Raw genomic sequence first — 27,929 nt, forward strand, 5'->3', positions numbered from 1 at the left:
CGGCGCTCCGCGTCCCTCAGCGCCAGCTCCGAGCCCGCCGCCCCGGGGCTGCCCTCCTCCCGCTGCCGCGCGCCCGTTGGGGGGCCCGGGGGGGAGCGGCGCCGGAGGCCCGGCCGCATTGTGACGTAGCGGGGCCGCGGCAGCGCCTCTGCCGCCCGCCGGCTCCCGCGGTTCCTGCTCCCGCCGCCGCCGTCCATCTGTCCGTCCGTCCGTCCGTTCGTCCGCATTTTTGAGCAGCCGCAGCGCCGGGCGCCCGGGGTGAGTCCAGGTCCCGGGGTGGACGCCGCGGGGAGACGGGGGTGGGGCGCGACGGCGCGAGCGACTGAGCCTTTCCAAGTTTGCGCCGGGTCACCCGGGCGGGGGTCCCCTCCACCCCGCCGCGAGCCCCGGGGGGGCCCCCTTTGTGCGGCGGATCCCGGCGGCTCGAGTGGCGGCGGTGCCTCTGCAGAAAGGGTTTGGGGGGAGGTCTCTATAGTAACGTTGGCGGCGCCTGCCAAGCGGCTTCTCTTCTTCTTGAGGGAGGGGGGAGGAGCCCCCACCTCAGGTTCCAAAGGATTGCTCTTTTCCTTTGCCGGGTTCGTGTGGTTATTATTCTTCCTGCCACCTGGGATGGTGTGGGAGGCAGGGATGGGCAGCGCCGAGGCTCCTAAGAACTGAGGTAACCAGGGACGAAGTAATAGTCATAGAAACAGTACCAACAATAATAGTAATCGCAGAAGAGGGACGCCTGGGGTTGCCGCGTGGCCCAAGGGGAGCCCCTCGCTCTTGGGCACCGCGGCCCGCTGGCTGCCCGGTTCTCTAGGGCACCACCCTCGGGCGCTGTCCTGTGTTCCCCGCTCGTCCGGGTCAATTGTAGCCAGGAGTGTTTCTCTCCTGGCCTCCTTTCGCGGTGATGTCTCTCATCTGCAGGTGGTAAGCGAGGTGACTGGTAATTTGGCTATTGTCAAATGCCACGTTTTGTTTATTTCATTTTTACGAAAGGAAAAGAGGGAAAATTATGAGCCATTACTGGCAGCCATACAGTTTCCACAGGAAATACTAGCATTCTTTGAGGAACACGCTACTGCTTGCGGGGAAGAAAGTCTTTAGGAAACAAAAAGGCAACAGCATTGTTGCTCATTTTCAATGGACCGCTAGGAGAGGGGAAACGTGGTGTTTTTTCCTGTGGGAACAGGCTTGCCTTGGGAAAGTTAATTAAGGAAGCTGACTGTCGGTGGCCCGTTTGTCACTTGCTGGTGGCTGGACCCCGCTCCTCCTGGCTATTACTGACAACTGTCCATCAGAGAGCCGCCAGGAAGGGAGAACCCCTGCAGGCCGGTCTCACCACACACCATGTGCTGTGGAGCCCAGCCAGGGTGCAGTGTGCAAAATGAAATAAGGGCTGTCTGGGGAGGTTTATGAGGATTGCATGTGTGCAAAGTGTGTCGGTTCTCCAAGGTGTCACTCGAAACACATCATTTTCAAGCATGGCTTTCCCTGCTGAATCTGCAGAAATATTAATATTTCAGAAATAATAATATTTCTCTTATTATGGAGCAGACGTCCCAGTTGGGAACGGGTTGAAATCTGTATTTCGTTTGTATATATTGAAATTTTCAAAGGCAGGGAGGGTAAGGTTTAGGAAAGCAGTATGCTAATGGGTTCACATCTAGAGAATGTCTGTTGGGTATTTCTGATGCATCTCAACGTTAAATTACATTCAGTCTGGCTGGAGTCTAGGGAGACACCCTTCAGGTGTCCTTTATTTGAAAAAGTGTGACATTTTGTTCCCACTGCAGAAGTCTCTCTGGAAGGCAGTATTAACTGAAGATTACCCGAATATGTAGGAGTTTCAGGTCTAGACACAGAAAGAAGATGGTACTTCTCTTAAGGATCTTTGGACATCTCAGAAATAAAATATAAAAAAAAAAATAATACAGGTTTGAACATAAACTTCATTTTATTCAGAGCAAGCATTTCATGAGGAAAGGTTACAATATGGCAGATTTGAAATGATGCTGCAGTTATTGATTTGACATTTACTACTGTGTATGGATATCCAAAAGGAAGGGACTAAGGCAAATGAGTTTCTCTGTCTACTGTGTCATAGCTCTGCCACTTTCAACCAGTTGTTCTTGTGCAGGTGTACAGTGGAAATTCAGAACAGAAGCCAAGAAACTTTCTGTGCACTGTTGTCTTGGAGGGAATTGCAGCAGTATTTTACTGCTCTTAAGAGGAGGAAAACCCACATAAACATCTAATACAAACAAATGATCTTTGATATTATCAGAGAAAGCCTAGAGTCATTTTTCTTGCCAGATTGAAGGCATTTCTTGTCAAAAGAGGAAATCACCCAAGGAGCAGGTGCATCATTATAAGAAACACCAGGGAATTTTTCTTTTAAATGCAAAATCTAATTGAATAGCAACAAGAGAATCAAGTGACACTCTTAGAATAGAAGGTTTGTTTTTGGCAGTCTGTCAGATTAGGGTTGCAAACCACATAGGAGAAATAGGTGTCTTGGGAGAAAAATAATTTCCTGGTGAAAATCAAACATTTGCTTCTGTGAAACTTTTACCTTTACATGCTCGTTTCCTTGTGCCCCTTAGATTGGTGTGCAGATTCTACTTGCAAGAATTAATTTTCTGGAAATGATTCAATGAAGTGGTTACTAATATGTATACTATGCATGATTTTATGCCTGTAGATAACTGGATTTTATATTTTATAATTTAGATTCTTATCACTCCTTTTTAAGCTTTTAAAATTATTGATCAAAATATGTGTTGAAATGATTCATGTTTTTGTTTTTTAATTGATATGATTGACAGCTGGGTCCTGGAAAAGTGCTGATTGATTACTAGTCATTCCATATACACTTTGTACATACATGGGGTATAAAAATATAAAATGCAGAGTCTCTTCACAAAGAACTTACAGGGGGAAACATAGGATACATGAAAAATTAATGATACAAAACATGAAAGAAGATATTTTATGATTAATTGCACAAGACAGTGAGCAGTAATTGGAAAGGAATTCCCATGAGAAAGTAACCAAGTCAGCTTAGATGTTTTTTCAGTTATCCATTGCTGTGTAACAAATCATCCCCAAATCATTGCTTAAAATGACTGTATTGCTTGCAATTGTGTGGTTAGTAGTTCAAGCTGGGTTCAGCGAGGTGGTTCTGCTGCTGCTCTTGGCTGAGTTCCTCTGATATCTTCAGTCACCTGGTAGTTTGGATGATTAGGATGGTCTCAGTTATGTCTGATAGTTATTAGGTCAGGTTAACAGGTAACTGTGGCATAGCCTCCCATTCTCCAGCTGACTAGCCTGGGCTTCTTTATGTGATAGACAAGCAGTATTCCAAGAGCAGCAAAAGAACAAACCCCAGTTTAAGGTGATTTTTAAGCCTCTGCTTGCATTATATTTGCTATACCTTCCCCTCGGCCAAATCAAATCACAGAGTCTCCCCAGATTCAAGAGGGTATTGAAAGACTCCACTTGCTGTCAGCAAGAGCTGCAAAAATTTGTGGCAATTTTTTTCAACCTAGTATGTGTATGAAAATGCTTGTTCCAGCCAATGTTTTTGTGCTGAGGGATAGCGTACTGTAAGCTAGTGTACTTGGAGACAGCCCAGAATTGAGCTTAGGGAATTGCCCTATAAATCATTGTCCTGTAATCTTTGTTCTGTAAACCACAGAAAGAAAAGGAATGACAACGATAATAAAATTTTAGCTATATCCTATGCTAGTGGTGTGAGGATGGTTTGGAGACAGTAGGCTGGTAGCAGAGTCAGCAATCCATTGTTGAAGGGTGAGGAAGGCTCTGACAAAGGTGGAGGCAGAGAGGATGGAAAGGAAGGGATCAATCTGTGCATTTGGGCTAAGTCACCCCGTCGTGTTCTGTCCAACCCTTTGTGATCCTCTGGACTATAGCTGGCCAGGCTCCTCTCTTCATGGGATTCTCCAGGCAAGAATACTGGAGTGGATTGCCATGCCTTCCTCCAGGGGATCTTCCCAACCCAGGGATCGAATCTGTATCTCTTCCATCTCCTGCATTGGCAGGCGGGTTCTTTACCACTAGTGCCACCTGGGAAGCAGGGATTGATCTGGGAGATCCCATATTTTGGATTAGGTGACTGATTATACAAGGTTAGCGAAAGCCTAGAGTCAGAATCATTATGAGATTTAAAAAAGCTTAAGTGACTGAAAGAATGATTGTGCTGTTGTGAGAAATAGAGAAATCAATAAGTGATTTATTTGGGGGGAGGTGAAAAATTCAATGCCAGGAAGATTGATTAAAAGAGATAAATGAACATGAGAATGCTTTATAAGCTGCAGAGTATACTATGAATGTTACAATTGCTTAGTGTTTAAATCACAGTGGATTGTATACAGTTATGTTTCTCTAGTTGTAAAGCAACAGAAAACAAATGCAACCTGGAGGATATCCTGAGAGTCAAAGGGAAGTCAGAACCACTCTCAGGATAGAAATAGAACTCCTCTGAGGAGCTGGGGAGTAGAAACTGAAGGTCTTGTTCCTGAGGCACACAGCTGGCTGTCAGCCCTTGGAAGGCTCTGCCCTTGTACTTAGCAAAGCAGGAAGAACTCCTTTGGCCTAGTTTGAGTGGCAGGCACACTGCTGAGCCAGAAGCATTCATTGACAGCCCTGCTCAGATAGCACACAATGGGGGAGTAGGTGGGTGCTTCCTCAAAGGACTTGGGAGCACGGCTGTCAGAACTGAGAATGGACACAGGGTAGCAGAACCAACAAACCCCTGCCAGAGATGAACACTTGATGATTTCTTTGGGCCTGGCTACTGGGAGGAGAAGGAGATGGCAACCCGCTCCAGTATTCTTGCCTGGAGAATCCCAGGGACAGAGGAGCCTGGTGGGCTGCCGTCTATGGGGTCACATGGAGTCGGACACGACAGAAGCGACTTAGCAGCAGTAGCAGCTGCTGGGAAGTGGGCAGGGTAGGAGGTGATACTTTAGGCACATTTACATAGACATGCCAGTGCATTCGTGACAGTTAACACCCATGCTAGTGGCAGGAGAGAGCCAGCACCGTGTAGGCTCTTCTGTAAACGTCAGTGGATGTTTTATTAGAGGGGAGAGGAATGCAAAACACGTTCTTTTCTGTCTTTCACCTGAGGGTTCAGTGGAGGTGCTGCTTCGCCAGCCTTGTTTTATAGGTGGCCTGTCTGAAATTCAGGTGGCCTCCCTACCATAGAGTGCAGCTGTCAGGCTGGCCTGAAACATCTGGCCTCATTCATATCTCGCAATTCGGCTCAGCAGCACACACAGCTGTGCTTTATGGAAGGGCCTGGGATGGACCAGCTCAAACCCAAGCTCACACTTTTTTATATCCCAGAAGATATTCCATAAACGTTAGTTTAGCGAGTGAATGTGCCATTATCTGCCACAGTAACATTTTCTAAAGCAGTCTGGTCTGGATTTTCATTATTCACAGAAGAATTGGCTATAAAGTCCCTAAATACCTTTTGTAGGTTGAAATGTTTTAAGGTACTGATGGTGGTGGTTTAGTTGCTCAGTCATGCCTGACTCTTTGCCACTCCATGGACTGTAGCCTGCCAGGCTCCTCTGTCCATGGGATTTCCCAGGCAAGAATACCAGAATGGGTTGCCATTTCCTTCTCTGGGATTTTCATTATTCACAGAATTGGCTATCAAGTCCCCTAAATGCCTTTTGTAGACTGAAATGTTTTAAGGTGTTTGTGTCACAGAAATACAGGTTTTTATAATCCCAGTTACAAAAATAGACCCTGAGGTTTTTTAAAACACAATTGTCTTTACTTTTTGTATCTGTCAGGACTCTTGGCAGCAAGTCACAGAAACCCAGTGTTCAAGTAGGAAAGAAGGGACATATCCTGGCTCCTGTGTTGGAAAAGTTCAGGGAGGACCAAGTTCTGATTTTCTGTCTTCTTCATGGTGGTAAAATGTTCATCAGCAGCTTTAGACTTAATCCCTGTGGGAAAAGAGAATAATTCAGGATTAACTCTAATTAGACCACTTTGATCATATGCTCATGCCCGAACTAGTTTTTTTGGCCAGAGACTGGGAATATGTTCCTTGGCTCAGCCTTGATGATGGGCCCAGTCCTGTCCTGGAGCCTTCAGGAGCAGGAGGGAGTCTATGTGAGGGGTGGCTGGGTGCCAGGGAAGGTGCATGGGAGGGTGGGGAGGTTTATGGGGGGAGGGTGGTCAGTAAAGTCCTCCTAAACCCCGTGACCTGAGAGCAGGAAATGGGTGGGTTTTAAAGAGAAAGTACTGAAGAGAGTGGAGGCTGTGTAAGCAGAAGATACCTATTGTTCCATCTGTTTTCCCTGGAGGACATAGTATATCTTGCTAAGCCACCAAGCCATAAACCTAGGGATGGCCCTGGTCTTTCCATCTTCCTTTCCACTTCCACCTAATCAATCACCAGGGCCTCCAGATCCATCTCTCAGTCTTATTCTTTTTCCCTACGTCGGTTTAGATCAGCGATCCTCTACTTTTTTGGCACCAGGGACCAGTTTTTCCAAGGACTAGGGTCAGGGTGGGGGGGTGGTTGGTTTCAGGATGATTCAAGCACATAGCAATTATTGTGTGCTTTATTTCTATTGTTATTACATCAGCTCCACCTCAGATCATCAGGCGTTAAATCCTGGAGGCTGGGAACTCCTGGTTTGGATCCTCACTGCTTTTTACTCCTTCAGTCCTCCCAAGTCACCCCTCAAATGCTGCTCCCAGTCTCTCCCCACCAAGCCGCTCTCCTCACCACTACCTGAGAGTTCTTTCTAAAGAGCACAGAGTTAAAATTGAACCACGTGTCCATGGCCAAATAGGACAAACTTCCAGCGGTAAAATAAAAGTCATGGGGCTATAATATACAGCCTGGTGACTATAGTTAGTAATACTATATTGCATAGTTGAAAGTTGCTAAGAAAGTGGCTTTGAAACATGTATACTATCATGTAAGAAACGAAGTGCCAGTCTATGTTCGATACAGGATACAGGATGCTTGGGGCTGGTGCATGGGGATGATCCAGAGGGATGGTATGGGGTGGGAGGTGGGAGGGGGATTCAGGATTGGGAGCTTGTATACACCTGTGGTGGACTCATGTCAATGTGTGGCAAAACCAATACAGTATTGTAAAGTAAAATAAAGTAAAAATAAAATATTAAAAAAAAAGAAAGTAGGTTTTAAAAACTCATCACAAGGAAAAATGTTGTAAGTTTGTGTGACAGATTTTTAACCAGACTTCTTGTGATTATCATTTCATAATATATACAAATATCAAATCATTATATTGTACACCTGAAACTACTGCAACATTATATGGCAGCTGTATCTCAATTGAAAGAAAAAAAAGAACCGTTTGAAATTTCATAGCTCCGGGGAAGAAGCCCAAGCTCTTGACGGTGAATTCTGGGGTTCCCCACCATGTGTGCCCTGCCTCCTGTTGAACACAGCGGATGGATGGGAGGAGGGCGCGTAGGGACTTCTAGCTGCCCACGTACTCCCAAGCTGTGATGACCTCTCTGGCACTCAAGGTCACCGAGTGTCCATCTCCTCTCTCATTTTCATGCTTTTGCGTCCTGTTGTGGTCTCTGTGGAGTATTGTTTCTCCTTTCTTGACCTAGTGAAAAGCTGTTCCTCCTTCCTGACACAACTCAAGTGTTACTCTTTCGAGAAACCTTTGCTCATCCAAGGCCCTGCCTTGGACTTGACCCTGTGGGACAGCATTGGATATACTTTCTGTCTGTGCCATTGCTCTGAATGTCTCGAGCAAGGCATTGCCCTTCCTCGTCTTTGTATACTCCTGTGCTTAGTAACAGTGCCTCTCATAAGGATATTTTTTTAAATGAATGAATGAGATATGTGTACTCAGGTTTTTAAGGTGATTTTTTTAGAGCACCTTAACTTGATTCTGTTTCTTTTAACTTGATTCTCATATTTGCTTCTCGGAACATTGGATATGAAGACAGGTTACTTTTGAAAATGCTGCTCAAACACTTTTCCATCAGTTCTCCCAACTGCTTGTTTCCTACTTGGTCACTAAAAGCTACCTTAGAAAAGAGCTAGAAAAATGCAAGTGGCTCAAAGTGAATATCAAGGCTAGAATCTATGGCTCAGAGGTCAGAGGAGGAGTAATTTTTCTTCCTACCATAAAGAGGCTATTTATTAATTAATATCTGCGGTGCTTACTCTGTGTTGGGTACTTACCAGCTCAGAGGCATTCCATTTATTCTTAGTGAATCCTCACAGAGGCTCTAGTAAGGAGGTATTAAGTTATCATCCTCTCTCTCCATCTGAGAAAACTAACATGTAAAGAGTTGAAGCAGCTTGCTTGCCACTAAGCTCTCCCTTCCTGGGGACTGAAGAGCTGCCAGACCCTCAGCTGGGCCATTGAGGAGTAGACCCCATCTCTGATTGGTTCTTCTGAGTCATCTGTTATGATGCTTTCGATTGTTTTTCTAAAATGAAGTGACCACTTCCTAAGAGTAAAACATTCCAGCTGCCTCCCTTGGCCATCTGTTATGTCAGAAACACTATGGGAAAAGATGCGTTTAAAGAGGTAAGGACCCCAGTTCTGTAGGTAGTTGAAATCAAGATGAATTTCTACCTTAGAAATTCCCATCATGTTCTTGTGCTTCTGCTGCAGCCAGACAATAAGGCCTCTTACAGAGGTTGTCCTGTTGTGTGTAATGCGTAGGTCTCTTGAACAGGCATCAAAGAGGCTTCATTCTGAGAACCACACTGAAACATATACTAAGGGTGCACAAAATGAGCTAAAGATTTCGGAAGCCATAGAATGTTTCTTAACCTGTTTTGAGTCTGAGAGCGTTTTGAGGCTATGATGAAAGCAATAGATTCTTTCCTCAGAGAAAAAAGATGTATACACACACACACAGACACACACACACACAGACACACACACAGACACACACACACACAGACACACACACAAACACACACAAACAGTGTATCTGATTTCGAGAGTTTCCATCTGTGGATTTCCCCCGGCTCCATATCCTCCAGGTTAAAAACCTGCTTAAAAGCTGTAATCTGGAAGAACGGTAATAGCCATTGTTGAGTGTTTACCATGGATCACATGCAACCATTTATCGTGCTCACCATGTGCCAGTCCTTTCTGAAAAGAACATCGTAGCCAACCAGCCCCAAAGACGGGCATGATGAGCCCTGTTTTAAGCTGTCCTAAGTGAAGTTCAGAGAAGGAACTTATTCTTCACCCAGCTGCCAAGTGGTGAGTGTGGAATTAGAGGCTGAACCCCGACCTGCATCACTGCTCCTTCCTGCAGCCTCCACGCCTGTTCCTCTTACTGTGTGAGGCATGAAACCCTGCTAGGGAGACTCCCAGCCTCTGTCAGTCCTGACGGCCCTCAGCCTCTCTGTTGACAAAGTTGGTCTAGTGGCTGCTTCTGCCACGGGAGCCTCCTGTAACGCTGGAACAGATGAAGGGTGGAAAGGGGGATGCATAAGCAGAGTGGTTTCCTCTCAGGCCCCCTCTGCAGGTGAGAAGGCAGAGAGAGCAGACGACAAGCCGCAGATGGAATGAAGACAGGCTGACTGGTCGGTCTGGTCCCAGTAGAGCATGGCTCCCTGGAAACCAGAGCCTGCTTCTCGTCTATTGATGATGTGACTGTTGTCCTTGTTTTGGCCCTCATGTAGTGGTGTGTGTGCTCCAGATGAATCTGATGATAAGAGCTCTTCAGGGAGCACACACACCATCAGCCTCTTCTCCTCTTTGCAGCCCCTCGTGAGGTCCCGTGTTTTCCCTTCTCTCATTCTACGGCTCCTTCTCCCCTCTCGTCTGCAACACCCCGAGACAGCCTCCTGGGTTTTCTCCCCAAGCATCCACTGGTGACCAGAACTGCCTGCTACAAGTAATAGAATCCATGGTTCATTTCAGGTTTTCCAGTAGACATGGAGAGAAAAGTAAACAGGTGAAATTAATGTCAATGTTTTACTTGGGCTTCCCTGGTGGCTGAGTGGTAAAGAATCCACCTGCCAGTGCGGGAGGTGCAGGGGACTCAGGTTCGATCCCTGGGTCAGAAGGATCCCTTGGAGGAGGAAATGGCAACCCACTCTGGTACTCTTCCCTGGAAAGTCCCATGGACAGAGGGACATGGAGGACAACACAGTCCATGAGGTTGCAAAGAGTTGGACATGACTGAAGCTATTGAGAACGTAGGCAGAGCACACATGCAATGTTTTACTTAACCCAGTATATCCAAAATATTAGCATTTCCCCATGTAACTGATATTTTAAAATATCATTAATCAGATTCTTTGCATTCCCAAACTCTTTGAAATTTGGATGTATTTTATTTAAAAAACGTTAATTCTTATTGAAATATAGTTGATTTACAATGCTGTTATTTTCAGGTGTATCATGAAGTAATTCAGTTATACATATATATATATTTACATTGTCTTTCATTATAGGTTATTACAAGATATTAAGTATAGTTGGGTATACTTTATTCTTAACTCAGACCAGCCACATTTGCCATGCTCACTTGCCATGCTCACATGCTCACTTGCTCCCACTGCAGCCTGTAGGCTTGGGCTCTGAAGAGGCCTTGGGAGCCCCAAGGGCAGACTCAGCCCCCACCACCACCTCTGTCTCCACAGCACTTAGCTTGCGTCTCCTCTGTCACCCCATAAGAGGTGTTGTACTCGATCGCCTGCACTCTTGAACCTGGGCCCTTGAGAGTATAGGCATCGTGTCAGTCATCTCTCTGTCCCTGATGTAGAGTGCAGTGTCTCAGAGCCCACAGTTGGCATTTGTGACACTGAATGCATTAAAGGAGGGGGAGGTTGTATGTAATCTCAGGAATTGAAGAGACTGGTATATGAGGCTCACCTCCCAGCCCTGGCTCCTGCCTTTCAAACCCTAGTTCTTTCTGGTGCCAAAGAACCATACTGAAGTCAGACCAAATGGACAGTCAGAAGGAACACTATAGCCTAGAATTGTGCTGTAAGCTATGCCTCCTCTAGTATTGAATCCCAGGGGAACTTATTACAGTCTAGCATGTTAAATCACAATGGTCTTAATTAACAGAAGGGGAAAAAAGCAGGACAGACCAAATACCAAAACAAACCTCATCCACTGGACAAGCCTCCTACTGAGATTGCAAAGAAGGCCAACCGATGTCTAGAATATGAAATCCACAGAGAGGGGATCAGGGAGCATCAGGGAGCTGTTGCAGTCAAGCTGATGAGCTTTCTCTATGCTTCCAGTGGTTTGAGAGTCATGACCACACCCTCTGAGAGAATGGGAGATTTATAGCCGGAGTTAGTTTGCCTTTGCCTGTACAGTATTTAAATTTTGCACGTGCTCCTAACCAACTAACATTCATGTGCTTGCCTGTCTACTTTACCCTAATGATAAATGCTGTGTGAAATAATTCATTCAACCAAGTCTCAAAGGTTGGTGCTGCCACGATACCATACTAACCACATATTCACATAAAGTCAAAAGTTTGAAAATGGGAGAAAATATCTGTGTTTGATCTATTAAGTCATATAAGCATTTTAAGGACCTCATGTCTCAGAAAAGAGGGTGCATTGAAATAGAAAGTGGAATCAGGCCTAACCTCTGTCTTCCAGTTGATTCCCATTTTCAACCTGGAAAGCTCATTGACCTGCTGGCGGGTTTTGTTTCTCAGAGTGCACACAGGGAAAAGTAAATCCTGCTGTCACACACTATGTAGGAGGAGGATGAATGAAGTCTAGAGAATGTTTTGAACAATTTCTCAAAAAAAAATTTTATTTGGAACAGTTGGAGGGCAAAGTAGCTGCCAATATTTCTGCAGAGTAAATTCTAAAGAACTAGAAACATCATAGCATACACCCTATTGTAGATAACCAAACACTAACCATGTTTAAGTAATTTGATGATGTCTTTTTAATAAGTTGAGGATGGTTCAGGACAGACAAAGCTTTTCATCTGTTGGCTCGAGTTTTGGGAAAGCTGCTTTCGTTTGCCTCTCTTAAAAAGAACCCGTGGCTCTCCGTATCTGCAATGTCCTTCATCCTATGTGATGGCTCTGGTGTTGCTGTGTTGGTGTAATTGAAAACCTATAAAACGCCGAGAGCTACTTTTGAATTGGCTCGGTGAACTTGGACTGGATTTGTCAAAGTGGTGAAAGGTTTAAAGGAATTTTCATAAATGAGGTCTCCAAGCTGTGTTTTAGCCATACAGTTCCAATGAACTCCAAGGCCTGTGAACTCAGAGAAAAGCGCCTCTGAGAAGGGCAGTCATATCAAGATGGAAATAAATGATTCATTTTTACTCCCCGAGTTCTGCAGACATAAGCACACTTAGCCGCTGATCATCATAATTTAACAGTACTGTTGTGCACTAAAAATACAATTTAAAAGTCTAATCTTTAATTCAGTTGAGTACTCGCAGATTAACGTGGTTACAAATCTTGGGCCCTGAATGTAGCACAGTGTTTACTCTTGTTGCTAGGAAACAACAGCTCTTCACAAGCTACAGATTGACTTGGTAAGAAGAGGGACATAAGCTTTTCTTACTAAGGGACTTGATCAGTTCTTCTTTGTTTCTGTCTCATAATATATGTGAATGCATTTCACGCAGCAGAGGTCTTGCAGCTTTTGTTGGCCACAGAAAGCCCAGGTATGTGCACTAAAGCAAACATTTCGAGGATGTTTGAGAGTTTGTTTGAAAGATCTTACCTAGAGCTCTTGGACAAAATAAGCTTCATCAAGTATTTGAGTTTTTAATGAAATGAATTTGTCCATTTATTAGAATTACCAAGGAAATAGATTGTTCTTTAATGTAGAATTATCACGAAGCTAATTGATGGCTTTGCATTCTCACCATTAGTGGGAAGCTGTCAAATTATAATCAGCATTTAATCCAAGTTGATGGTTTTCCAAAATCATTAAAACTTGCATGTAGGAAATCAACTCTGCTATTCCTTTTTCCCTTTCCCTCTCTTTGGCAAACCTCACCGCGTGACACATTGTACAATAGTTTTTAAAAATGCAAAGCTAATGCTTGCACAGCATGAAAGGAGGTAGCGATGCCAGTTCATTTGCCTTGTTCCTGAAAAAGACGAAAGATTTCTATGTGCTATTTCAGTCAAGATCAGGCATGAAAGAATGGCCTCCCCAAGCTCAAAAGCAGAACTAAGAAAAAACCCACAGGGACGAATTTCTGTTTGATCTGTTGGAGTCAGGCCCTTGTACACAGGGCTGATGTTTCAAAGCAGAGGCCCTTCCTAAAGGATGGAAAATAGCAGAACACTTGTTTGTGTTGAGGAACAGCTTTTGATTGGCTTGTGCTTATTACAGGATTTTGTCCTAAATCCAAACTCAGAAGAATCTGGGGAGATTATATCTTTTGAGAAGGGTACTGCTGAGGGACAAGATCCTGACTGCACCCAGCATATGTGCTCATGACCTCTCTTGGTGAGTGCGTGCATGCATACGTAGTCGCTTCAGTTGTGTCCGACTCTTTGTGACCCCATGGACTGTAGCCTGTCAGGCTCCTCTGTCCGTGGAATTCTCCAGGCAAGAGTACTGGAGTGGTTGCCATTTCCTCCTCCAGGGGACCTTCCTGATCCAGGGATCAAACCCGTGTCTCCTGCATTGCAGGCGGATTCTTTGCCACCTGAGAAGCCCCGCTCTTGGAGATTCAGTTCAGTTCAGTCGCTCAGTGGTGTCCAGCTCTTTGCGACCCCATGAATTGCAGCACGTCAGTCCTCCCTGTCCATCACCAACTCCCAGAGTTCACTCAAACTCACGCCCATCGAGTCAGTGATGCTATCCAGCCATCTCATCCTCCGTCGTTCCGTTTTCCTCCTGCCCCCTATCCCTCCCAGCATCAGAGTCTTTTCCAATGAGTCAACTCTTCACATGAGGTGGCCAGAGTACTAGAGTTTCAGCTTTAGCATCATTCCTTCCAAAGAACACCCAGGTCTGATCTCCTTCAGAATGGACGGATTGGATCTCCTTGCAGTCCAAGGGACCACACTTTAAATTTCCCTCTGGATAATTAAGGGCTCATTTCTGTTAGAAAACCTCTTGTTGATTTTGGTAAAAATGTTTTCTCAGTCTGTGCAAGTACCTAGCACAGTTTTAGGTTCATACTTAATGATTAATACATGCTGGCTGGATAAGTGAGTCCTTCAGCATGTCTTGCAAGTAAATGTATCAATTATAAGACTGAAGGTTTACTTCAATGCAGTGAATAGAGGTTATAAACGCTTGTCTTCTCAAAAGATATCATTATGTAAGCTGTGTAATTTTATGTTCAGAGCATCCCTCCGAAGCAGGATACTGTCAAACACTTAGGCAAAATACTATGTGATGGAAGGTCTCACTGCTCAGCCACTCATTGGAATAGGGAAGGAATTGTAAGTCTTAAGACGTGCTTTTATGGAACTTTTGATGCTAGAAGGGAATTTGGAAATTTGATAGTAGTAAGATGGAAAGGTGAGATAACAAAACTGGCACACAGGTTACAAGCTTCTAGAGGGTGTTGATTATTTTTTGTTATTCTTGCTGTCACCTGAAACACCCAACAGCATGCTTATAAATGGTGTAGGTCGGAGAGGGTGCATGAAGGCAGACTGCTACACTGGTTATGAGTCTCAGAGCACGGGCTGGCTTAGGCTCTTACTGTGTGTGGGTGATCTGGGGCAGCTTACTGAACCTCTGGATATTTTGATATGATTTTATCTTTCACTACCAGATATCTACTGATTATTTCACTTACTCAAAGTAAGTTTGGGATGATTGGTATCAAATGGATTCTAATCCACTCTATTCCTTTCTCAGCCTACTCTGTGTGCTGAGATATTTGGACTGAATCAGCAGGCTTGTTTCCTGGTTTCTGATTGGGTTTGGTCAGTGAGAGGCATCAGCAGGAGATGAGCTCCTGGCACTTGAGCATCTCCCTAAGGCTACTTTCTGAATTATGGGAACTGTGCCCTCCTGCAGCTACTTCATACTGATAACTGCTCCCCTTTGGTCTTATTAGCTTAGGGTACTGCACCATCTCTTGTAGTTTCTTCAAACCCAGCCTACACCTTTGCAAATGGTCTCTTTATTAAAAATGCCCACAAATTGCATTTGATTGTGCCACTAGTTTCCTCATGGGAACCTGGCACAAATGTTTCAGAGGTCATTGTAAGAATGATGTGGTTTAGGCAGAATTTAAAACAATGACCAACTCATAATAGTATTCAGCAAGGTTAAATATGATTATCATCAGCAGTTGTTGTCTGTTACAAAATATTGGGTTTGTCATATTCATTGTGATTACGATGTTTTCAACTTTTTAAAAGACAACAAGAAAATAACTACCATGTTGCAGATGTTAAAAGTGGAAAAAGTGAAACAGAGAAGTCAAGAGCTAAGGCACTCAGTGCTTCCATTCTAGAACTGAAAAAGTGAATTGAAGATTTTTGTCCTTGTTTCTCTGTACAGGGTACAGAGTCGCAATAATATCTGGAAAAGCAAGTTACAACTTCAAAGTATTTACTAACTTAAAATATAACCTACTTGGAGTAAATGGATATGCCAAATATAATACATTCTATTTGTGACCGCTAAATAATAAAATTGTGTTGAGTCATGGACACCTCAGCATCTTCACCTGAATTACTGTAAGAGCTGGGGCTCAGCATTTTCACATTTATACCCTCTTGGTGGTGTGAAGATATATGATCATTAAATTTCTTATAGACTCTAGAGGGTAGATCTATTTATTTATACTCACAGCTGAATAAAAGACCAGCATTATGATGCTTATATAGTAGATTTTCTGCAAACACGCATTTTTCTTACTACCATCAAAGAGTTCTCGTTCTTAAGTCATATAAAATAGGCCGCTCTGTGATAACTGGAGCCATCTCATCTTTAACTTATAGTACACTCATTAAACTGTTTGGCAAGAATGAAAACTAATGAATTCTCTGAAGGAGCAGTGATCAGTTTGAAAAACTAAACATCCTACAATGTCTTTCCATTTGATAATGAATTTGTCATAGTTGTTGAAATTTCAGAACATATGGATGCATCTTTCAATCTATCTTGGAAAAATTGTACATGTATTCACTAAGAAATTAGGAAGAAAGTGAGTTTCAGAAATGTCTCTCTGTTTGTTTGTTTGTTTTACAGTTAAGTAGAGTCAAGGGAGGGATAGCAATCTGAAAGACCTTTTGATGTCAGTCCAAATGAGGATTTATAGATTGTCCCTTCTATTCAAGGAGCTAAGTGGCAAAAACAGATATCTTGTTTCCAGAGAGGCTAATGCTTCTAGAAGGAAGGATTGTTGTTTGAACATTTGGATCTCTTTTTATTCTTTAACATTTTCTTCAAAAGCACATCCAGGTAAGATTGATGTTGTCTTTCTTTATAAAGAATATGCCTTTTATATATTGGGCATTTAACCAATGGAAACTTTCTTAACTATATGTTTATTTATTGTCTTAAGTTGTCCTTTCTGGAGGAGACATCATAACCAAGTGCCATAGCGATCTCCCACTTGACCCTCATGAAGCCTCCCATTGCTTCCTTCCACCCATATACTTTTGTTTAGATTTTCTCTCTTCTTATTTTCTTTTTTCATATTGAGTGAAATACAGTGGCATAGTCACCAAGAGGAACTAGTAGTATATTCATCGTAGTTATTATTCTAAATGATAACACTGTTTTCAGCACATCAGTTATGTCGGCATACATACCAGCAGTGTGGGAATAAAATAAAGTTCTTAGTAGATCATACTAAGTGATCCTAAAAATATCACACTATACCCAAGAACCTTCCATGGCTGCTTGCCAAACAGATGTAGGTGTTCAGTTCAGTTGCTCAGTCGTGTCCAGTAATGGATGGTGTTTGCAGATGAAGGACATGTTGCTTTACATAGTCATTTGGTAAACATGCTTTAACACCCTTTGCTGTGTAGAGGCAGTCATTTCCTTCTCTAAACTTTCTGTCTAGTGGAGGACATAATTGGCTATCCATAGTAAAGGTGTAGGCCGAGTACGTAGTAGGAAGGGGTTGGGAGTAATGAAGTCCACCTAGAATCTGGAGGAAGGTGGTCAGATTATCAAGGTTTCTCAGGAAAATTGACATTTGGTTTAATAGTTTAAGGCCAAGTGGGAGATCACCAGGCAGAAAATTTCAGGGAGAGTGTTGGATCTAACGGACTTGAGAAATTGTAAGTATTTTGATGTGACTTCACAGTAAGATATATGGTGTGGAGTGGCAGGTGATAACGTTCAGTTCAGTTCAGTTCAGTTGCTCAGTCGTGTCCAGCTCTTTGTGACCCCATGAATCGCAGCACGCCAGGCCTCCCTGTCCATCACCAACTCCCGGACTTCACTCAAACTCACATCCATCCAGTCGGTGATTCCATCCAGTCGGTGATGCCATCCAGCCATCGCATCCTCTGTCATCTCGTTCTCCTCCTGCCCCCAATCCCTCCCAGCATCAGAGTCTTTTCCAATGAGTCAACTCTTCACATGAAGTGGCCAAAGTATTGGAGTTTCAGCTTCAGCATCATTCCCTCCAAAGAAATCTCAGGGCTGATTTCCTTCAGAATGGATGGTTGGATCTCCTTGCAGTCCAAGGGACTCTCAAGAGTCTTCTCCAACACCACAGTTCAAAAGCATCAATTCTTCGGTGCAGCTTTCTTCACAGTCCAAATCTCACATCCATACATGACCACTAGAAAAACCATAGCCTTGACTAGATGGACCTTTGTTGGCAAAGTAATGTCTCTGCTTTTGAATATGCTATCTAGGTTGGTCATAACTTTTCTTCCAAGGAGTAAGCGTCTTTCAATTTCATGGCTGCAGTCACCATCTGCAGTGATTTTGGAGCCCCCCCCCAAATAAAGTCTGACACTGTTTCCACTGTTTCCCCATTTATTTCCCATGAAGTGATGGGACCAGATGCCATGATCTTTGTTTTCTGAATGTTGAGCTTTAAGCCAACTTTTTTGCTCTCCACTTTCACTTTCATCAAGAGGCTTTTTAGTTCCTCTTCACTTTCTGCCATAAGGGTGGTGTCATCTGCATATCTGAGGTTATTGAGATTTCTCCCGGCAATCTTAATTCCAGCTTGTGCTTCTTCCAACCCAGCGTTTCTCATGATGTACTCTGCATAGAAGTTAAATAAGCAGGGTGACAATATACAGCCTTGCCGTACTCCTTTTCCTATTTGGAACCAGTCTATTGTTCCATGTCCAGTTCTAACTGTTGCTTCCTGACCTGCATATAGGTTTCTCAAGAGGCAGGTCAGGTGGTCTGGTATTCCCATCTCTCTCAGAATTTTCCACAGTTTGTTGTGATCCACACAGTCAAAGGCTTTGGCATAGTCAATAAAGCAGAAATAGATGTTATTCTGGAACTCTCTTGCTTTTTCCAAGATCCAGCAGACATTGGCAATTTGATCTCTGGTTCCTCTGCCTTTTCTAAAATCAGCTTGAATATCTGGAAGTTCATGGTTCACATATTGCTGAAGCCTGGCTTGGAGAATTTTGAGTATTACTTTACTAGCGTGTGAGATGAGTGCAATTGTGCAGTAATTTGAGCATTCTTTGGCATTGCCTTTCTTTGGGACTGGAATGAAAACTGACCTTTTCCAGTCCTGTGGCCACTGCTGAGTTTTCCAAATTTGCTGGCATATTGAGTGTAGCACTTTCACAGCAGCATCTTTCAGGATTTGAAATAGCTCCACTGGAATTCTATCACCTCCACTGGCTTTGTTCGTAGTGATGGTTTCTAAGACCCGCTTTACTTCACATTCCAGGATGTCTGGCTCTAGGTGAGTGATCACACCATCGTGATTATCTTGGTCGTGAAGATCTTTTGTGTATAGTTCTGTGTATTCTTGCCACCTCTTCTTAACATCTTCTGCTTCTGTTAGATGGAGCCAAATCTTTATCTGTTTTGCAGTATGGAAAAAGGGAGCCTTTCTATCTTTTTCAATGAGTGATATTAATAAATGACCCTATACAGACTCTTGTGTCATCTATGCTTGGGGTTCATACTATCATCAGTGTTGGTGACTTCCAAATTTTTATCTCTGGCCCTGGGCTACATCCCCTTTGTCCTCTGCTTACCTACAGCTGATGTTTCATCAGCTGTCACAAAATCTCCACTCCCACAGTAAACCCATCACCCTTCCCTCAAGACCTTGACTCTGTTCTGATTCTTAGTTTAGACAGTGGCCCCAATTTTCAAGGTAGTCATCCATGACACTCTCTTCTCTGGAACCCCCAGTATCTCCTGACATCATCTCAATATGTTTCCTTATTTATTCAGTTACTCTCAACATTACTGTCTCTTTTCCATGCCTAGTTCCAGTATCTTTATTTAGGTTGCTGTCATCTTTCTCTTTGGTTACCCCTGCAACCTCTTAACCCAGCTCCATCTCCCTTTCTGTTCAGTTATCTCATGGTTACCAGGTTGATATTTCTAATTATTGCATGAATGACAGCTAGTAAAATTTTTAGCAGGTCCTCACAGCCTGTGGATAAAATCCAAAATGTTAGCACGACATACAGATCCATAGGATTTTGGCTCTGCCTGCTTGTCCAGCCTCCTGGGGCCCCTACCCTTCTCCAGACTTTTTCAATGACATGGAGCGCCTGTAATTTCCAGTCTGTTAGTCTCCTGGGCATTTTCCTATTCCTGTTCCAAGACTTCTTACCCTGTCTGCTCACTCCTTTGCACCACTGCCTCCATCCAGGTCAGGGTGAGGTTTTTCTACAAGTATGTGGTGATAGGTTGTTTATTTTGCTCCACTAGGTTTCAGGCTCCTCAGTGTCGGGCACCATGTCTCATTCATGTCTGCCATAATCCCAGCACTTGTGTCTAGCTCATAGTTACAGCAAAATAATAGTGTTGACAAAGCACTCACTATAGGCCAAGCAAGGTGCTAATTTATTTACATATATTCTCTTTTAAGGGAAAAAACAAAATCAAGCTATGATTTAGAAAAGGAATGTGGAAGAAAAGTAAAGATTGGGCAAGAGATTTGTTACAGGGAGTTCAGTAAAGACAGTATTTTATCAAAACAAGTGAGAATTTAAAAGATGTCTATACTAGGGTAGGGCCTTCCCAGGTGGCGCTAGTGGTCAAGAACCTGCTTGTCAGTGCAGGAGATGTAAGAGATGAGGGTTCAGTCCCTAGGTCGGGAAGATTCCCTGGAGGAGGGCCTAGCAACCCACTCCAGTATTCTTGCCTGGAGAATCCCTGTGGACAGGGGAGACTGGCGGGCTACAGTCCATGGGGTCGCACAGAGTTGGACACGACTGAAATGACTTAGCATGTGTACACATGCACATACAAGGGTAGAGGCAGTAGAAATCAAGTGGAAAGAATTCTTCATAAGATAGTATGAAAAGCCCAAACAAAACTTTCTGGCCAACCCAATGTTACAGTGATTCCTAGAGCTGTTGAACGGATGGCTGGCTAGGTGACTGAATGGAAGAACAGAGGACCCAGCATGTGCTCTGTACATAGAACCTGCTGTGAAACTTACTTTGTTTAACTTACAAGTCTGATAACTTTGGTGCAACAACTTCATTAGGATGAGAGGAACAAATGTCTAGGTGCAGAAGTAAGCTGTGAGGCAACAGCTTGAGAGGAAACAAAGGTAAAAGCAGATATATCCTGAGAGAATAATTGTAATGGCTCTTAAAAGAGATATTTAAAATTAAATGTACATATACGATTATTAAATTAAGTCCAAAATTGCTCAGGTGTGGAAGTATGTAATATAATTCAGAATTCTTTCAGGGTCAAAAAGTGAAGCTTCCAGTGGTCATTGTAAGCTGAAGGATTGTCAGTTGAGTAGTTGTTTAGTCACCCAGTCGGGCCCGACTCTTTGTGACCCCATGGACTGCAGCACACCAGGCTTCCCTGTCCTTCACCATCTCCCAGAGTTTGCCCTGACTCATGGAAGTAACAGTTAAAAGTGAGGACCCTGGAATCAGAGTGCCTGGTTTGAGTTCTTGCTCAGTCATTTACCACCTATAGGACCTGGAAGAAATGACTATACCTCCAAAGTGGAGGTGCTTTCTTTGTTGGGGGGTTTTAATGATTCAGTGAATAAAGAAAGACATGTGCTCCTGGAGTGGGCTGGGCTGTAGCAAGCGATCAGTGAAGTGTGGGCTGAGCTCTGTGTGGACCCGCACGACTTAGTAAAGGTGGGAAATGGAGCAGTGACTGTATTCGCACTTAAACTCATGGATTTCGATGGGTTTTCATCATGTTTGGTAGATGTGTTAACATGGGTGAGGTGTTGCCTTGTTTCATATTTAAAATGACACTTTTGTTTCGTAAGATACACTTCAAGGGACTTTGTTTTTTACCACGCTACAGCCTAAGTGCAGTTAGTTTTTCCACCTACTTCCTGAAAATAGTTGGTCAGGTGAACAATGAAAGTGATCAGTAATCATTTAAGGCACACAGTGTATTAAAATATGATACCTAGTTAAGTCCTTATGGTGGGAATTCTCCAGTTCATTGGTGTTGAATGTTCATTAAGTAGTCCCTTTAGTATTCATTATTTTAGCTAATTAAACATCTTAATAGAAAAAAATCCTTGAAATATGCTACTTTCTAGATGTTTCCTAAGATATAATTCATATATATATTTCAAGATAAAAAATATTGTGCCCTTAAGGAGAATTGCTCAGAAATAAATACATATATTGATTTAATGACTAACTGATCATGAACACAGAATTAACCTGTAGGACTGATTTAACAAGTCTCTTCTAAATGTCTGCTTTTTATCTTCGTCTTCCTCAGTTTCTTTGATTGATGCAGACACAAAACATTTGGTGCATGTGCATGTAAGCTAAGCTGCTTCAGTCACGTCCAGCTCTTTGTGACCCTATGGACTCTAGCCTGCCAGGTTTCTCTGTCCATAGGATTCTCCAGGCAAGAATATTGGAGTGGGTTGTCATACCCTCCTTCAGGGGATCTTCCCTGCCCAAGGATCAAACCCACATCTTAGGAGACTGGCACTGGCAGGTGGGTTCTTTACCACCTGTGCCACGTGGGAAGAACATAACATTTGGTGGCTCTTCTCAATCCACTGTCAATCTCTGTACCTTTCAGTTCAGTTCAGTCGCACAGTTGTGTCCGACTCTTTGCGACCCCGTGAATCGCAGCATGCCAGGCCTCCCTGTACCCTTACCGTATGTTATTTTTTGTGGTATAGCACTTATCCCAACTTAACATAACCTAGCTTTATCTGCTTATTTATCATCCATCTCCCCGACCTGAATAAAAGTTGCTGTGTGCAAGACTTTCATTTGTTCACTGCTATATTCCCCAAACCAACCATAATGCCTGGCAGAAATTCAGTAGATATTTGTTGAAAGAAGAAATGTACATATATAAGTTTGTGCTTAGTCAAGACTCGTAGACAAGATTGTGCTGCTACATGGATGTATTTTTGTAAACATTGTTCACTGAATATAATGTAATGCTTATTCATTAAAAACTCAAAACAAAATTTGGGAAATACAAGGAAATATCAATACAAAAATGTTAAATCATTCTCCAACCCTGAGAAAATGATGTAACATTTGGTTGTGTTATCTCGTTCATGTATTTGACATCACATCATAATTATGTGCCATCCTGGATATATTATTTTGTATGCTGGATTTCTTTCACTTGTATTATATCATCAGCATCTTTCTATACTTTTACAAATATTGTCTAAAGATTTCTATTTTAAATAGCAGAGTTGAACTCCTTTTCTTCCTATCTCCAAACAACATAAGTAATGAAAAAACAGAGAAGAAAATCCATCTGTGATGAAACAAGTCATTAGCAGCAACCCCAGAGCATAAACTTTGAAGTACACCTGCCAAGTCTATAACATATGGATACAGGTGAAGGAAGACTTAAGAAACTACCATTATTCCATCATCTTGGACCTTGAACAAGGCGCAGATTTCCTTTAAATCAAGTACACCTCCATCTAAGACATCTCCAGTGTTTCCTTAATTAACCTAGAGCCGTAGATAGACTCTGGGAGAAGCTGGAGCGACTCTGTAAATATCCAGACATCACCGCTGAAAGGCAGACAAGCTGGAACTGGAGGAGAGGCAATTCTGAGGTGCCATGTTCATTTTCCTCTCCCAGCCTGCTAGCTGAGGGTGTCCAGTGGAAGTGAAGTGTGAAAAGGAGGGAGGGGAGGCAGCCATTGCCTGTAGGGGGCCCACTGGAGCAAGCAGAGGGAGGAGCAGGGGGGCAGCAGAAAGGAAAGGCTTTCTGGAAGAGCTTGCCAAGGCTTTTAGGGAAATGCATTGCTTATTTCAGACTGAGAATATACTGAGACACTGAATAATATTTGGTGAACTTAAAGAGTGAATACTTTGTCCTTATCCTGTATGATAGAGAGACACAGCCACTAGGGAGAAACTAACCCATTAAGATTAGAAATGAGAATGAAATAGCTGAGCTTGTGCAAACTTCATGTAGTTTACAGAAAGAGGTTAGCACAAAGATAAGGGCCATAAATCAAAGATTAAGCAACATGGCACAAAAGGGCATGTTTCTGCAGTTGTAAAATGAGCTTTGCAGCAAAAGGTGAAGCTGAGCTTTTCAAATTGCTGGAATGTCACTGTTTATTTATGAGGCAAGATAAAACTCATTTTTAGATAAATGACTAAATTGAAATACCATAATATGTACCATTCAGGCGCCGTTAGGGTTTAAAAAATGTGACTATAAAAATGTCACATTATTACGGAACCTATTTGTTGGTTGGGTATTTTCTGAGTCCCATCTACGCAGTGTATTGACTCCCACTAGGTTTTACTGCTGCCCGCCTTGCGTAGCCAATACACAGTAGCTATTATAAAAGCAAGATAGAGTTCTTTCTGCCTCACAGAGCCCCAAAGAGTTTCGGGAACGTGGGCCAGAGTGTGTGTTGTTGTTTATGGTATTAGATGGAGTAGAAGTAAAGGCCCTTTGCTGACAGAGACCATACCTCATTTACAGAAAAGCAGTGGGTTCTTCAAAATTTACGTTTGTATTTCATTTGAAACTTGAAAATCTTACATTTTAGTTGTTTCCCATTTCCCTTGAGCAGTCAAACTATTAGGGTGTCTCTCTGCCAGAGGTCCGTCTAGTCAAGGCTATGGTTTTTCCTGTGGTCATGTATGGATGTGAGAGTTGGACTGTGAAGAAGGCTGAGCGCCGAAGAATTGATGCTATTGAACTGTGGTGTTGGAGAAGACTCTTGAGAGTCCCTTGGACTGCAAGGAGATCCAACTGGTCCATTCTGAAGGAGATCAACCCTGGGATTTCTTTGGAAGGAATGATGCTAAAGCTGAAGCTCCAGTACTTTGGCCACTTCATGCAAAGAGTTGACTCATTGGAAAAGACTCTGATGCTGGGAGGGACTCGGGGCAGGAGAAGAAGGGGATGACCGAGGATGAGATGGCTGGATGGCATCACGGACTCGATGGACGTGAGTCTGAGTGAACTCTGGGAGCTGCTGATGGACAGGGAGGCCTGGCGTGCTGCGATTCATGGGGTCGCAAAGAGTCGGACACAACTGAATGACTGAACTGAGCTGAACTGAACTGAGTTTACTATGTGCATGTGCAAGCGCTCAGTCGTGTCTGACTCTTTGCAACCCTGTGGACTATAGCCCACCAGGCTCCTCTGTCCATGAGATTTCCCAGGCAACAGTACTGGAGTGGGTTGCCATTTCCTTCTCCAGGGGATCTTCCAGACCTAGGGATCAAACCTGAGTCTCTTGAGTCTCTGGCATTGGCAGGTGGGTTCTTGACATGCCTGAGCTGGTAACTCACTAAAAAAACCCAGTGTGTGACTGCATGACAGTAGCAGTCCTGCTGCATTTTGTGTGCCTCGCTGGTTAGTCATGTTCATAAATTGCATTTTACATTTTATCATGCTACCAGTACAGTTTTTGGGGATAGCTGGAAATAAGTCAGAAACAGTGGGCAAATGGAAGCTGTATTTCGGTATGGAGGCCATTAGGAAGAGCAGGTTGATATGGAAAACTGCGCTTTGGGAAGCACAGAGCAGTGGATTAAGAGGGTAAGTCAGGTGACAGTATGAGAGGATGCTATAACAGGCTTGCATCCTCTGAAGAGGTGATAAGAAGAAGAACTCAAGGAAATGAAAATAGAGTGACAAACCAGTAATAGTAAAGTTCAAACCATATGCAGGCACTGTCCTAGATGCTTTACAAGTGTTAACTCACCTTCACCATAGCCCAGTGAGCTAGGAATGATGAACATCTCCACTGTATAGGTGGAGAAAAAAATTGAAGTGAAGGAAGTTTTAAAGCACTTTGCTCAAGTTACACAGCTAGCAAGAGGCCCAGCTGGGATTTGAAGCTGGTACCTCAGATCCAAGCCCATGCTTTTGGTCCTTATATTGTTTTGTCTGTCAGACATCTGTGACAAATTAAGGTGCTTTGTAAAAGTTTAAGTGTTCAGTGTACAAACGAGTGAGTTGGCAGTTAGGTCTTTGTTCAAGGTCAACACTTGATTCATACTTGAGACAATTTCAGGGTAGAAGTAATGAGTAAGAGTGGGCACACAGGGTCATATCAGTAGACAGAAGTTAGTGAAATTTAAAGAGGAAAATATAGGGTGGATTAGAGAAATTATTGTAATAATGAAGCCTCATCTTCAAACTGGGTTAATATTAGACAAATTGTTACTTTTAGAAGTTCTAGTCTGTAATTGAAAATTTTCCTCATAGAAAATATGCAGATATTATGCAGTTTTACAGTTCTGTTGTTCACTCAGTAAACTGTGTTTGACTGTTTGCAACCCCATGAACTGCAGGATTCCCTGACCTTAACTGTCTCCTGGAGTTTGCTCAAACTCACATAGTGTGCTTAAACTCATGTACTTTACGGTAGTCCTAGAATAAACAGCATGTGAACTATTTCGTTGTCCCCTATGCAAATGAATTAGCCACAGAATTTAGGTAAGTGTCCAGTAATTAGTGGATTTTTCTTTTCAGTTTAGGACACTTAGGCAAAAATTATGTTGACCCTCTTGGTGTGGACTTAGTTCAGTGTTTAAGAAGTATTATTAAATTGCGAGAGATATTATTAAATCAATATAGGTTTGGCCAGAATGTACTTTTAAATGTATTTGACAATGTGCTTCACTTTTAACAACTAACACAATTAAAAGTGTAGGAGGAAGACTTTTAGGCAATTTAAATACATATTTTCAAGCATGTTTTTCCTGTTTCTTTTTTCTTGACAACCAAGATATTGTATAATTGTTTTAAAAATAAAACCTAATGTTTTAGATTCATTTTTCAGTTCAGTTCAGTTCAGTTGCACAGTCGTGTCCGACTCTTTGCGACCCCATGAATTGCAGCACGCCAGGGCTCCCTGTCCATCACCAACTCCCGGAGTTCACTCAGACTCACGTCCATCGAGTCAGTGATGCCATCCAGCCATCTCATCCTCAGTCGTCCCCTTCTCCTCCTGCCCCCCATCCCTCCCAGCATCAAAGTCTTTTCCAATGAGTCAACTCTTCTCATGAGGTGGCCAAAGTACTGAAGCTTCAGCTTTAGCATCATTCCTTCCAAAGAAATCCCAGGGCTGATCTTCAGAATGGACTGGCTGGATCTCCTTGCAGTCCAAGGGACTCTCAAGAGTCTTCTCCAACACCACAGATTCATTTTTAGTGGAATGTCTTTGTTAGGGAGAGCAGTTTTATAGACAAGTTTCAGTTGAACAATTGTCAAAGACCCAAAGGATAGGCTTCTTTATATGCCATATGTAGGGCTGTGCCTTGACAATGTCAGAGCAACTGCTTAGTTCAGTTAACCATTTGATTCTGGAATCAAATAAGAAAAACTAATTATTTGGTTAAAATAATCTGTTTTTGTTATTTTCTCTCATCTTCTTCAGTCAAAAGTACCCACTTGTAGTTGTAGAGAAGCTGATGCACCATCTCTTACGGAAAGTAAAAGGTGCTTCATTTATGATGTTGCAGGAAGCCTGACCCCAGTAACCTTTAATACTGGCTAGTTTTGGCAAATGGAGAAGGAAATGGCAACCCATTCCAGTACTCTTGCCTGGAAAATCCCATGGAGGGGGATCTTGGTGGGCTGCCGTCTATGGGGTCACACAGAGTTGGACGCGACTGAAGTGACTTAGCAGCAGCAGCAGCAGCAGCTTTGGCAGATGGTTACTCTGGACTGTAACTCGTACTTTGGGACTCCTGGGAAGTAGACTATATGCTGGAAGTTTATCAGAGAGTGCTCTTGGGATCAACACCTGTGGAAGGGAGTGGGCAGGAGAAGTTGGGCTCTGATGCAGTCTCACCAAAGGCCTCAGTTGATCAGCAGAGAGTGGAGGATCTCTATCTAGCCAGGGGCGATTCCCAGAGAAGAGGACAGCTGAGGGCTGTTGGGCAACATTATTCCCAGCAACTGGGGATGATGTCCTTCCATCCTGAACTGGAAGCAACAGTGCCCTCTAGAATAAATGACTGAAATCTTTTGAAACTTTAAGAAGAAAAAAAAAAATCTGCATCTTATTGTTTACATTTAAGTTATATATAGTGTTATCATAGAAGCCTCATTTTACAAGGAAATGACACCAAGAAAAATTTTATTTGAATAAGTCTTTTGCATAGAAAAGGGAAGTGGTCATATATTTAGTTACTGGTCATCAGGAGAATGCACATGTGTGTGCAAGAGTGTGGAACAGATAAATAGGATGAGCCACTTTTAGTCCTGTGCACTGTATTAGGAGCTTGAAAGTGAAAGTGGTTCAGTCATGTCCGACTCTTTGTGACCCCATGGACTCTACAGTCCATGGAATTCTCCAGGCCAGAATACTGGAGTGGGTAGCCTTTCCCTTCTCCAAGGGATCTTCCCAACCCAGGGATCTAAC

The 27,929-nt window shown here is 43.1% G+C and overlaps 1 protein-coding gene across 2 annotated transcripts in view; it reads left to right on the plus strand.

Annotated features, from left to right (window-relative positions):
• The first annotated feature begins 91 nt into the window (after window positions 1–91).
• LOC120864684 (synuclein alpha interacting protein) overlaps window positions 92–27,929 on the plus strand; it is a 164,133-nt gene continuing 136,295 nt past the window's right edge. The window contains exon 1 of one of the 2 annotated variants that reach the window (XM_040241708.1): window positions 92–258. The gene's annotated coding sequence lies outside the window, so the exon portion shown is untranslated. The remainder of the gene's footprint in view (window positions 259–27,929) is intronic. The other variant, XM_040241709.1, reaches the window with a different exon arrangement.

Source organism: Oryx dammah, unplaced genomic scaffold, assembly GCF_014754425.2.
Source record: "Oryx dammah isolate SB20612 unplaced genomic scaffold, SCBI_Odam_1.1 HiC_scaffold_5, whole genome shotgun sequence".
Lineage (NCBI taxonomy): Eukaryota > Metazoa > Chordata > Mammalia > Artiodactyla > Bovidae > Oryx > Oryx dammah.